Raw genomic sequence first — 14,748 nt, forward strand, 5'->3', positions numbered from 1 at the left:
TGATGCCATGATGGCCAGTAATCCGAGATTACCGAAGGCCAACTTACAAAATTCACACACAATCAGAGTATAAATATACGGGGCTCAAAAGTGCGGAAGCAAAAACAAGTACAAATACAAGTGGTCCATAAGAGCGATGCATAAGTTAGATAGAATGGCATACAACTTTACAGCCTTACAACTTCAATACAAATAAAACGAAGTACCAAAAATACATATTACAAGAGGGCTTCACAAGCCGACATAAACAAAATACACGAAATACAACCGAGAGCATAATCTTCAGGATTGCCGACATCCTCACTACCGACATAACAAACATACAAGCACACATCCTGATCAAAAGGCTTCTCGAGCCGACGTATGTAACATACAAGTTTTACAAATCGAGACGCATAATTTTCGAGACTACCGACGTAAGTACAAGTTAAGCCGACGTAAAAAAATCCACAATAAGCTCCAGAATCACATCTAGGCGTCACCGCCTTCTTGTTCATCACCTACATATATATAGAGCGGGTGAGCTTGGATACTCAGTGAATGATATAAATAATAAAGGGGTTTTGCATGAATAATAGCCGAAGTCCTTTAAAACAATACAAGTCAAAACTCTAGATAACAAGGGATGGACCTCATCCATCCAACAAATCTTCAAAGCTTCAAGGAGTACTACCTAGCATCACATATTACAATGGTAACATTCCGGAAAACATATCCACGAGGTAAACCGTCAGTGGCAAAACAAGACAAAGCAAGAGAGGCATCTCAACCAAGGGTGCTACAAAAGTTTAGAGTCCTCTAGCACAAGGGACCTATGTTACAATGGCCCGTAGCCTTTTAACACGAGAGTGCTGCGAAAGTTTAGAGTCCTCTAGCACGAGGGACTTTCAAGACAAGATGTGCTGCGAAAGTTTAGAATCCTCCAGCACAAGGGACTTTCAAAACGAGATGTGCTGCGAAAGTTTAGAGTCCTCCAGCACAAGGGACTTTCAAGACAAGATGTGCTGCGAAAGTTTAGAGTCCTCCAGCACAAGGGACTTCCAAAACGAGATGTGCTGCGAAAGTTTAGAGTCCTCCAGCACAAGGGACTTTCAAGACAAGATGTGCTGCGAAAGTTTAGAGTCCTCCAGCACAAGGGACTTCCAAAACGTGATGTGCTGCGAAAGTTTAGAGTCCTCCAGCACAAGGGACCTCCAAAACAAGATATGCTACAAAAGTTTAGAGTCCTCCAGCACAAGGGACTTTCAAGACCAGATGTGCTGCGAAAGTTTAGAGTCCTCCAGCACAAGGGACTTCCAAAACGAGATGTGCTGCGAAAGTTTAGAGTCCTCCAGCACAAGGGACTTTCCGAGAAGGTCATCAAAACAAGATCATGCTTGATATACAAAATAGGGACAATTATTCATGCTTATCAAATACTTTCAAAACAAAGCAAAATGAAGTCTTTATCAAAACGTATAACATAGCTTTATTAAAAATACAACTCACCTAGTTCGTCAAACGTCGGGGTCAAGCAAATTCCAGTCCTACAAACACATGGCAAGGTCTATTGAATGTACTACTCAAAACAAGTCTAGCATGCACGTAAATGACCTCGACATTCTCCAAAAACTAAGCCAAATCAAATCAAAACACCGTTTCTCATTTCTGGAAAACAAGCTGGGCAACTACCAGATCTAGGTCGAGGTCCCATGCCTCCTTGCCGAGGTGTGGCCCCGACGGCCACATTCAAAAGCGAAGTCGGGAAAATCTGGATTTCCCTCTTGATAAACATGAAGAACATGAAGAACATGAATCATGAGGAAGTCAAGTGCGAAGATCAAAACTGGCTATTACGAAAGCTGGGATTTCATGCTATGAATTCAAAAACATGGACCTGGGTACCCATATTCAAGGATCTTATCAAAAAACACAAAAACATGGTTTTAGATGCAAACTTTCGGATCAAACGAGGCTTTTCCTCAAAAGCACAAGAAAACTATTTTCTCTTTCCAAAACCAACTTTAAATCAATGCATGACGTGTAGAACGAGTTCGATCGTGCAATGCAGCTAGATGATCAGTAAGAACAACAAGAGCAGGTTAAGATTCTAACCTCAAAACTCGAATCTAACGGCTCAAGCTCCAACGATCAAGCTTGGAAGTTCACTCTCTCTAGCTTAAGCTTCCCTTCCTTCTTCCTCGAGTTTCTCTCTTTAAAAGGCAAGATTTGATACAAATGATATATTTCTCACGACAATCACTGACTTAATCCCTCTACTGGGACACGTGGCATCGGCTGATTGGCTCTACTCGAAAAGGTGACTGACTTGACAAGACAAGAGCAAGACAAAGTGTATTCAGCAGGTTAAACAACAAGAGTACTCCGGCAAGTGATGATCTCGGCTAAGGGCAAAGCTTCGGCAAGCAGGGTAACAATGACATCGGCTTGGAAGGACAACACTTTGACTAAGCTGTGTCGCACCTTGGCCTAGATGTGCCACACCTCGGTCTAGGTCATTTCATTCTAGGAACAAAATCACTAATGCGAGGATCAAGGATCTACAACGCCTAGGTATTAACATCTCCGCCCAGATGATGCACATCTCGGCCTAGGCGACGCGCACCTCGGACTAGATGGTGACATCTCGGCCAATATGCCAGGGTGAAGGTGGAGGTCAATCAAGGGGTTCCAAGATAGTCCTAAGTGATAAAGGTCTCGAAGGCGTCTAGGCATAAGATGACCTCGGCAACACACCAGACAAGAACAAAGCATGCAAGCAATCATTCAAGCAAAACAAGACAAGATTTGCAAATGCATATATTAAAACAAGATCATCCATAAATGGGTGCAAGTATGACTAATGTTAAAATGAGGGTTGTTACAGTCCTTCTACATCTTTCTCTATTTAATATAACCACATCATTTAAGGTTTTCTGAATCTCCAAAGTGTTCAATTCTCAAGTCCAAAAGGATGAATTTGAATTCCCTTTGATTTTCTTCCTATTTCTCTTTCTTTTCTCTAACTTTCTCTTCTAGCTCTCATGAAGAATGTTTCTATCTAACCTTCTTCGTCCATATCCGTACTTCTCCATTTTGTTCTAGGAACTAACTAGATTAGGTCAGCAACTGATTCATTAGCTTAGTTGGGAAGTTTAACTCAAACTAACCTTGAATAGCTTCTAGGAAAGAGAATTTTCTGAGTAATTGTAGCTTAACGATATTAGTTTAACTTAAGCACCTCATTCACGGTTTCTCACTCACCTAAGTGTTGAACTCTCAAGTCCATAAGGATGAATTTGAATTCCATTTGATTTTTTACTCTTTTTTATTTATTTATTTATTTTATATTTTTTTGTAACTTTCTCTTCTAGCTCTCAAGAAGAAAGTTTCTATCTAACTTTTTCCATTCTCCATTTTGTTTTAGGCACTAATTAACTTAGACAACTAATTGTTTCTGTAGTAAGCTTAAGTGGCCCTGTTTAACTCAAGCTAACCTTCTTTAGCCTCTAAGAACGAGAATTTCTGGGTTAATTGGGGCTTAAAGATATTAGTCTTAACTTAAGCACCTTATATAAGGTTTTCTAAGTCACCTAAGTGTTCAATTCTCAAGTGCAAAAGGATGAATTTGAATTCCTTTTGATTTTTTTCCAATTTCTCTTTCTTTTATCTAACTTTCTCTTCTATCTCTCATGAAGAATGTTTCTCTCTAACCTTCTCCGTCATTCTCCATCCTTTTCTATTTTCAACAAGGAACTAATTAACTTAGGTCACCAACTGATTCATTAGCTTAAGTGGGAAGTTTAGCTCAAACGAACCTTGAACAGCCTCTAGGAAGGAGAATTTTCTGTGTAATTGTAGCTTAACGATTTTAGTTTAACTTATGAACCAGATTCAAGGTTTCTTAATCACCCAAGTGTTGAATTCTTATTCACCCAAAAAAGTGTTGAATTCTTAAGTCCACAAGCATGAATTTGAATTCCCTTCGATTTTATTCATAATTCTCTTTTATTTCTATAATTGTATTTTTTTAGCTCTGAAGAAGAAGGTTTCTCTCTTACTTTCTTCGTCCTTCTACATCCTTCTCTATTTTATTCTAGGAACTAATTAGCACAGACCACTAATGGTTTCAATAGCTTAAGTGGCCAAGTTTAGCTCAAACTAACCATCTTTTTTTTTTTGGGTGAATAAACTAACCATCTTTACACTCTAAGAAGGAGAATTTTCAATGTAATATAAGCTTAACGATCTTAGTTTAGCTTAAACACCTTATTTAAGGTTTTCGAAACCACCAAGTGCTCAATTCTCAAGTCCAAACGAATGAATTTGATTTCCCTTTAATTTTCTTCCTATTTCTCTTTTGTTTCTCTAACTTTCTCATGTTGCTCTCAAGAAGAATGTTTCTCTCTAACTTTTTTCGTCCTTCTTCATCATTCTCTATTTTGTTCTAGGAACTAATTAGCCTAGGCCACTAATTGTTTCATTAGCTTAAGTGGTTTAACTCAAGCTAGCCTTGCATAGCCATTAGGAACGAGAATTTTATGAGTAATCGTAGCTTAATGATATTAGTTTAACCTAAGCACCTTATTTAAGGTTTTCTTAAACACCCAAGTGTTCAATTCTAAATTCCAAAAGGATGAACTTCAATTCCCTTTGATTTTTTTCCTATATCTCTTTCCTTTCCCCAAGTTTCTCTTCTTGCTCTCAAGAAGAATGTTTCTCTCTAACTTTCTCCATACTTCTCCATCCTTCCCTATTTTGTTCTAGGAACTAGTTAGCTTAGGCCACTAATCGTTTCATTAGCTTAGGTGGCCAAGTTTAACTCAAAACAACCTTGCTTTTCCTCTAAGAACGAGAATTTTCGGATTAACTGGAGCTTAATGATATTAGTTTAACTAAAGCACATTGTTTAAGGTGTTCAAAATTACCTAAGTGTTCAATTCTCAAGTAAAAAATGATTAATTTGAATTCCCTTTGATTTTCATCCTATTTCTCTTTCTTTTCTCGAACTTTCTTTTCTAGCTATAACGCCCCAATAAAAGTAAACATTTAAAGCCATCAATTTAGACATGCATTGATATAGGAAACAATCATCGTTCTATTCCACAGAGTAATTCTTTTCCGGAAGCATTACATGTTACAACTTTCCAAGCTAACACTTAGTTGCAAAGAGGAGAGTACTAACTCAAATACACATTTAAGCCCTTGGCTTGAAATTACATATAATACAACAAAGATAACAAACCACAAACGTCTGCCTGCCTCTAGCCTCCCAAGCGATGTCCTTGGAGGTGGCATGCTTCATGTACCTGAAAATGGTATCCCATATAGGGTGAGCCACAGCCCAGTAGAAATATACTAAACCAATTATGAACAATGACTAAAAGATTAACAATTGATAAATGGTCAACACTTATACTTCCATTTACATCTTATTACAGTTCCATGACGGTCAAGTCTAGGTTACAATTCACCTTCCATTTCTTATTCAACTTTGAGTTTGAAAACAAGGTTCAGTACTCTGGCCAAAACATTTGATGAGATTATAGTTCATCATGGGAACATCTTCGAAATTCAAGGTGGATACACATTTTGGTGTTGTATCAATAACACATAAACTACTTCCATGCTTCACAAACGATGATGATATACATTTTAGTGCTATATCAAATCAAACAAACTTTTCAATAGATAAGCATATGAGCTATATCACTACTACAACAGATAAGCATATGAGCTATATCAACACTTCAACAGATAAGCATATGAGCTATATCACTACTGCAACAGATAAGCACATGAGCAGTATCAACACTTCAACAGATAAGCATATGAGTTGTATCAACACTTCAACAGATAAGCATATGAGCTGTATCATCACTACAATGGGCGAGCATATGAGCTGCATCCCTGGGTCCATCCCCCATCTTCCCTTAACCATTAACCGGTTTAGAGGTACATCCCCCATCTTCCCCTAAACCGTGGATTACATCCCCCATCTCCTCCCATACACAAGTAATGCATATAAACACAGAATCACATACGCAATCAATCAATACATAAAGTTAATGTATTCTATCAACTGTCTACACATAATGCATATAAACACATTGGCCATATGCACAATCAACCAACACATAAAGTTAATGCGTTCTATCAACCGTCATGCTCTATGACACATCCAATTGATTAGTTTTAGTTTGCCTAATCATCATGCATTGTCTACAACAATCAACACTACCCTCCACCGGCATCTCAAAGCAATTATTTCTAAGCAGGAAATAAATGCACAAGTGGATAATATATCAACATTTCAACTAGATGAGCAATAAAAGATTTGACTACACTCTTTAGTCCCATACATTCCCAATTCCAACATTCTCAATTCAATTCCTCGTTTTCTTCGATTAATTATGTGCATTAATTAATTAAACCAATTAGGGCAAATTACTATAATTCACAAAACAACCCTAAGGTTCCATTTCCATCAATGTCACAACATTGTTCTCATTTCTCTATGCCTAACATGTATATAGGTTTATATATTTAAAACCCAACTTTTGTAAAATTACACAAAGGCTCAAACTTTCTCAAAATTACCCAACAACCCCCAACATATCAAAATGCTAAAATTCAAGGACAAAGTTCATAAGATGGAGTAGGTTATCCCTACCTCGAATGATGGGACCCAACGAAGGAGATGAAGAAACGGAAATGCCCCAAATCCCGAAATTTTCAGATTAAAAGATAGCCCTCGACGATCAACACAACTTTTGTAAAGGCCCAAGGTGAGAAAACAACTCCTACTAGATCAATCCTAAGAGAGAAGTTAGGGTTTTAGTGAGAGGAGCTCTCAAAATGGCTTTTTGGAAAAGTAAGAGAGAGAAAGGATGTAAAAAGTGAATTTAAAACGCCCAGCTGCTAACTGATATACGACATTCCCGCTCGAGCAGAGAACACAACACTCGAGCGTCAAGAACAAAAACTAGGTCCGCTCGAGCGCAAAAAGGCCCGCTCGAGCGCCAAGACACAAGAATAAAGCACATCCGGTCAAGCATGAAAATCACACCTACAGAAGTTTTGCAGGGACACAAAAATACTGGGAGTGCGCAATATCCGCTTGAGCGCTCAAAGACCCGCTCGAGCGGAACAACCAAAACACAGAAACAAGGTTTTAGACCAAGGCTCAACCCACCCGCTCGAAACAAGCCCAACACATCCTAAAACTCACGTAATGGAATCAAAGGATGACAATAAGATGGATACAACTACCAACTCCACGGAACCAAGGTCCGGAATACGACAAATACAGCAAGGGAATACCGGGATCGCCATACTAGCTCCCATGAAGAATGTTTCACGATAACCTTCTCTGTCCTTGTCCATCCTTCTCTATTTTGTTCTATGAAGTAATTAGCTTAGGCCACTAAATGATTCATTAGCTTAAGTGGGAAGTTTAACTCAAACTACCCTTGCTCAGCATTTAGGAAAAATAATTTTCTCAGTAACTGTAGCTTAACGATATTAGTTTAATATAAGCACCTCATTTAAGGTTTTCTAAATTACATAAGTGTTCAAATCTCAGGCACAAAAGGATGAATTTGAATTACCTTTAATTTCCTTCCTATTTCTCCTTCTTTTCTCTAACTTTCTCTTCAAGATCTCAAGAAGAAAGTTTCTCTCTAGCTTTCTCTGTCCTTCTACATCTTTCTCTATTTAATATAACCACAACATTTAAGGTTTTCTGAATCACCAAAGTGTTCAATTCTCAACTCCAAAGGGATGAATTTGAATTCCCTTTGATTTTCTTCCTATTTCTCTTTCTTTTCTCTAATTTTCTTTTCTAGCTCTCATGAAGAATGTTTCTATCTAACCTTCTTCGTCCATGTCTGTACTTCTCTATTTTGTTCTAGGAACTAACTAGATTAGGTCAGCAACTGATTCATTAGCTTAGTTGGGAAGTTTAACTCAAACTAACCTTGAATAGCTTCTAGGAAAGAGAATTTTCTGAGTAATTGTAGCTTAACGATATTAGTTTAACTTAAGCACCTCTTTCACGGTTTCTCACTCACCTAAGTGTTGAACTCTCAAGTCCATAAGGATGAATTTGAATTCCATTTGATTTTCTACTCTTTTTTTATTTATTTATTTATTTTATCTTTTTTTGTAACTTTCTCTTCTAGCTCTCAAGAAGAAAGTTTCTATCTAACTTTTTCCATCCCTCTCCATCCTCCATTTTGTTTTAGGCACTAATTAACTTAGACAACTAATTGCTTCTGTAGTAAGCTTAAGTGGCCCTGTTTAACTCAAGCTAACCTTCTTTTGCCTCTAAGAATGAGAATTTCTAGATTAATTGGGGCTCAAAGATATTAGTTTTAACTTAAGCACCTTATTTAAGGTTTTCTAAGTCACCTAAGTGTTCAATTCCCAAGTGCAAAAGAATGAGAATTCCTTTTGATTTTCTTCCAATTTCACTTTTTTTTATCTAACTTTCTCTTCTATCTCTCATGAAAAATGTTTCTCTCTAACCTTCTTCATCATTCTCCATCCTTCTCTATTTTGTACAAGAAACTAATTAACTTAGGTCACCAACTGATTCATTAGCTTAAGTGGGAAGTTTAGCTCCAATGAACCTTGAACAGCCTCTAGGAAGGAGAATTTTCGGTGTAATTGTAGCTTAACGATTTTAGTTTAACTTATGAACCAGATTCAAGGTTTCTTAATCACCCAAGTGTTGAATTCTTAATCACCCAAAAAAGCATTGAATTCTTAAGTCCACAAGCATGAATTTGAATTCCCTTCGATTTTATTCCTAATTCTCTTTTATTTCTATAACTGTCTTTTTTAGCTCTGAAGAAAAAAGTTTCTCTCTTACTTTCTTCGTCCTTCTACATCCTTCTCTATTTTATTCTAGGAACTAATTAGCACAGGCCACTAATGGTTTCATTAGCTTAAGTGGCCAAATTTAGCTCAAACTAACAATCTTTTTTTTTTAGGTGAATAAACTAACCATCTTTACACTCTAAGAAGGAGAATTTTCAATGTAATATAAGCTTAACGATCTTAGTTTAGCTTAAACACCTTATTTAAGGTTTTCGAAACCACCAAGTGTTCAATTCTCAAGTCCAAACGAATGAATTTGATTTCCCTTCAATTTTCTACCTATTTCTCTTTTGTTTCTCTAACTTTCTCCTGTTGCTCTCGAGAAGAATGTTTCTCTCTAACTTTCTTCGTCCTTCATCATTCTCTATTTTGTTCTAGGAACTAATTAACCTAGGCCACTAATTGTTTCATTAGCTTAAGTGGCAAAGTTTAACTCAAGCTAGCCTTGTCTAGCCACTAGGAACGAGAATTTTATGAGTAATCGTAGCTTAATGATATTAGTTTAACCTAAGCACCTTATTTAAGGTTTTCTTAAACACCCAAGTGTTCAATTCTAAATTCCAAAAGGATGAACTTCAATTCCCTTTGATTTTTTTCCTATATCTCTTTCCTTTCCCCAAGTTTCTTTTCTTGCTCTCAAGAAGAATGTTTCTCTCTAACTTTCTCCATACTTCTCCATCCTTCTGTATTTTGTTCTAGGAACTAATTAGCTTAGGCCACCAATTGTTTCATTAGCTTAGGTGGCCAAGTTTAACTCAAAACAACCTTGCTTTTCCTCTAAGAACGAGAATTTTCGGTTTAACTGGAGCTTAATGATATTAGTTTAACTAAAGCACATTGTTTAAGGTGTTCAAAATTACCAAAGTGTTCGATTCTCAAGTCAAAAATGATGAATTTGAATTCCCTTTGATTTTCATCCTATTTCTCTTTCTTTTCTCGAACTTTCTTTTCTAGCTCTCATGAAGAATGTTTCACGATAACCTTCTCTGTCCTTGTCCATCCTTCTCTATTTTGTTCTATGAAGTAATTAGCTTAGGCCACTAATTGATTCATTAGCTTAAGTGGCAAGTTTAGCTCAAACTACCCTTGCTCAGCGTTTAGGAAAAATAATTTTCTCAGTAACTGTAGCTTAACGATATTAGTTTAATATAAGTACCCCATTTAAGGTTTTCTAAATTACTTAAGTGTTCAAATCTCAGGCACAAAAGGATGAATTTGAATTACCTTTAATTTCCTTCTTATTTCTCCTTCTTTTCTCTAACTTTCTCTTCAAGATCTCAAGAAGAAAGTTTCTCTCTAGCTTTCTCTGTCCTTCTACATCTTTCTCTATTTAATATAACCACAACATTTAAGGTTTTCTGAATCACCAAAGTGTTCAATTCTCAACTCCAAATGGATAAATTTGAATTCCCTTTGATTTTCTTCCTATTTCTCTTTCTTTTCTCTAACTTTCTCTTCTAGCTCTCATGAAGAATGTTTCTATCTAACCTTCTTCGTCCATGTCTGTACTTCTCTATTTTGTTCTAGGAACTAACTAGATTAGGTCAGCAACTGATTCATTAGCTTAGTTGGGAAGTTTAACTCAAACTAACCTTGAATAGCTTCTAGGAAAGAGAATTTTCTGAGTAATTGTAGCTTAACGATATTAGTTTAACTTAAGCACCTCATTCACGGTTTCTCACTCACCTAAGTGTTGAACTCTCAAGTCCATAAGGATGAATTTGAATTCCATTTGATTTTCTACTCTTTTTTTATTTATTTATTTATTTTATATTTTTTTTGTAACTTTCTCTTCTAGCTCTCAAGAAGAAAGTTTCTATCTAACTTTTTCCATCCTTCTCCATCCTCCATTTTGTTTTAGGCACTAATTAACTTAGACAACTAATTGTTTCTGTAGTAAGCTTAAGTGGCCCTGTTTAACTCAAGCTAACCTTCTTTTGCCTCTAAGAATGAGAATTTCTGGATTAATTCGGGCTCAAAGATATTAGTTTTAACATGAGAACCTTATTTATGGTTTTCTAAGTCACCTAAGTGTTCAATTCCCAAGTGCAAAAGGTTGAATTTGAATTCCTTTTGATTTTCTTCCAATTTCTCTTTTTTTTTTATCTAACTTTCTCTTCTATCTCTCACGAAAAATGTTTCTCTCTAACATTCTTCGTCATTCTCCATCATTCTCTATTTTGTACAAGAAACTAATTAACTTAGGTAACCAACTGATTCATTAGCGTAAGTGGGAAGTTTAGCTCCAACGAACCTTGAACAGCCTCTAGGAAGGAGAATTTTCTGTGTCATTGTAGCTTAACGATTTTAGTTTAACTTATGAACCAGATTCAAGGTTTCTTAATCACCCAAGTGTTGAATTCTTAATCACCCAAAAAATCGTTGAATTCTTAAGTCCACAAGCATGAATTTGAATTCCCTTCGATTTTATTCTTAATTCTCTTTTATTTCTATAACTGTCTTTTTTAGCTCTGAAGAAGAAAGTTTCTCTCTTACTTTCTTCGTCATTCTACATCCTTCTCTATTTTATTCTAGGAACTAATTAGCACAGGCCACTAATGGTTTCATTAGCTTAAGTGGCCAAGTTTAGCTCAAACTAACCATCTTTTTTTTGGGGGTGAATAAACTAACCATCTTTACACTCTAAGAAGGAGAATTTTCAATGTAATATAAGCTTAACGATCTTAGTTTAGCTTAAACACCTTATTTAAGGTTTTCGAAACCACCAAGTGTTCAATTCTCAAGTCCAAACGAATGAATTTGAATTCCCTTCAATTTTCTTCCTATTTCTCTTTTGTTTCTCTAACTTTCTCCCGTTGCTCTCGAGAAGAATGTTTCTCTCTAACTTTCTTCATCCTTCATCATTCTCTATTTTGTTCTAGGAACTAATTAGCCTAGGCCACTAATTGTTTCATTAGCTTAAGTGGCAAAGTTTAACTCAAGCTAGCCTTGTCTAGCCACTCAGAACGAGAATTTTATGAGTAATCGTAGCTTAATGATATTAGTTTAACCTAAGCACCTAATTTAAGGTTTTCTTAAACACCCAAGTGTTCAATTCTAAATTCCAAAAGGTTGAACTTCAATTCCCTTTGATTTTTTTCCTATATCTCTTTCCTTTCCCCAAGTATCTTTTCTTGCTCTCAAGAAGAATGTTTCTCTCTAACTTGCTCCACACTTCTCCATCCTTCCGTATTTTGTTCTAGGAACTAATTAGCTTAGGCCACCAATTGTTTCATTAGCTTAGGTGGCCAAGTTTAACTCAAAACAACCTTGTTTTTCCTCTAAGAACGAGAATTTTCGGATTAACTGGAGCTTAATGATATTAGTTTAACTAAAGCACATTGTTTAAGGTGTTCAAAATTACCAAAAGTGTTCGATTCTCAAGTCAAAAATGATGAATTTGAATTCCCTTTGATTTTCATCCTATTTCTCTTTCTTTTCTCGAACTTTCTTTTCTAGCTCTCATGAAGAATGTTTCACGATAACCTTCTCTGTCCTTGTCCATCCTTCTCTATTTTGTTCTATGAAGTAATTAGCTTAGGCTACTAAATGATTCATTAGCTTAAGTGGGAAGTTTAACTCAAACTACCCTTGCTCAGCGTTTAGGAAAAATAATTTTCTTAGTAACTGTAGCTTAACGATATTAGTTTAACATAAGCACCTCATTTAAGGTTTTCTAAATTCCTTAAGTGTTCAAATCTCAGGCACAAAAGGATGAATTTGAATTACCTTTAATTTCCTTCCTATTTCTCCTTCTTTTCTCTAACTTTCTCTTCAAGATCTCAAGAAGAAAGTTTCTCTCTAGCTTTCTCTGTCCTTCGACATCCTTCTCTATTTAATATAACCACAACATTTAAGGTTTTCTGAATCACCAAAGTGTTCAATTCTCAACTCCAAAGGGATGAATTTGAATTCCCTTTAATTTTCTTCCTATTTCTCTTTCTTTTCTCTAACTTTCTCTTCTATCTCTCATGAAGAATGTTTCTATCTAACCTTCTTCGTCCATGTCCGTACTTCTCTATTTTGTTCTAGGAACTAACTAGATTAGGTCAGCAACTGATTCATTAGCTTAGTTGGGAAGTTTAACTCAAACTAACCTTGAATAGCTTCTAAGAAAGAGAATTTTCTAAGTAATTGTAGCTTAACGATATTAGTTTAACTTAAGCACCTCATTCACGGTTTCTCACTCACCTAAGTGTTGAACTCTCAAGTCCATAAGGATGAATTTGAATTCCATTTGATTTTCTACTCTTTTTTTATTTATTTATTTATTTTATATTTTTTTGTAACTTTCTCTTCTAGCTCTCAAGAAGAAAGTTTCTATCTAACTTTTTCCATCCTTCTCCATCCTCCATTTTGTTTTAGGCACTAATTAACTTAGACAACTAATTGTTTCTGTAGTAAGCTTAAGTGGCCCTGTTTAACTCAAGCTAACCTTCTTTAGCCTCTAAGAACGAGAATTTCTGGATTAATTGGGGCTTAAAGATATTAGTTTTAACTTAAGCACCTTATTTAAGGTTTTCTAAGTCACCTAAGTGTTCAATTCTCAAGTGCAAAAGGATGAATTTGAATTCCTTTTGATTTTCTTCCAATTTCTCCTTTTTTTTATCTAACTTTCTCTTCTATCTCTGATGAAGAATGTTTCTCTCTAACCTTCTCCGTCATTCTCCATCCTTCTCTATTTTATACAAGAAACTAATTAACTTAGGTCATCAGCTGATTCATTAGCTTAAGTGGGAAGTTTAGCTCAAACGAACCATGAACAGCCTCTAGGAAGGAGAATTTTCTGTGTAATTGTAGCTTAACGATTTTAGTTTAACTTATGAACCAGATTCAAGGTTTCTTAATCACCCAAGTGTTGAATTCTTAATCACCCAAAAAAGCGTTGAATTCTTAAGTCCACAAGCATGAATTTGAATTCCCTTCGATTTTATTCCTAATTCTCTTTTATTTCTATAACTGTCTTTTTTAGCTCTGAAGAAGAAAGTTTCTCTCTTACTTTCTTCGTCCTTCTACATCCTTCTCTATTTTATTCTAGGAACTAATTAGCATTGGCCACTAATGGTTTCATTAGCAGTGGCCAAGTTTAGCTCAAACTAACCATCTTTTTTTTGGAGGTGAATAAACTAACCTTCTTTACACTCTAAGAAGGAGAATTTTCAATGTAATATAAGCTTAACGATCTTAGTTTAGCTTAAACACCTTATTTAAGGTTTTCGAAACCACCAAGTGTTCAATTCTCAAGTCCAAACGAATGAATTTGATTTCCCTTTAATTTTCTTTCTATTTCTCTTTTGTTTCTCTAACTTTCTCCTGTTGCTCTCAAGAAGAATGTTTCTCTCTAACTTTCTTCGTCCTTCATCATTCTCTATTTTGTTCTAGGAACTAATTAGCCTAGGCCACTAATTGTTTCATTAGCTTAAGTGGCAAAGTTTAACTCAAGCTAGCCTTGCCTAGCCACTAGGAATGAGAATTTTATGAGTAATCGTAGCTTAATGGTATTAGTTTAACCTAAACACCTTATTTAAGGTTTTCTTAAACACCCAAGTGTTCAATTCTAAATTCCAAAAGGGTGAACTTCAATTCCCTTTGATTTTTTTCCTATATCTCTTTCCTTTCCCCAAGTTTCTTTTCTTGCTCTCAAGAAGAATGTTTCTCTCTAACTTTCTCCATACTTCTCCATCCTTCTGTATTTTGTTCTAGGAACTAATTAGCTTAGGCCACCAATTGTTTCATTAGCTTAGGTGGCCAAGTTTAACTCAAAACAACCTTGCTTTTCCTCTAAGAACGAGAATTTTCGGATTAACTGGAGCTTAATGATATTAGTTTAACTAAAGCACATTGTTTAAGGTGTTCAAAATTACCAAAGTGTTCGATTCTTAAGTC

This window comes from Camellia sinensis, unplaced genomic scaffold (assembly GCF_055761805.1).
Source record: "Camellia sinensis isolate YWXY unplaced genomic scaffold, ASM5576180v1 Unanchor3, whole genome shotgun sequence".
Lineage (NCBI taxonomy): Eukaryota > Viridiplantae > Streptophyta > Magnoliopsida > Ericales > Theaceae > Camellia > Camellia sinensis.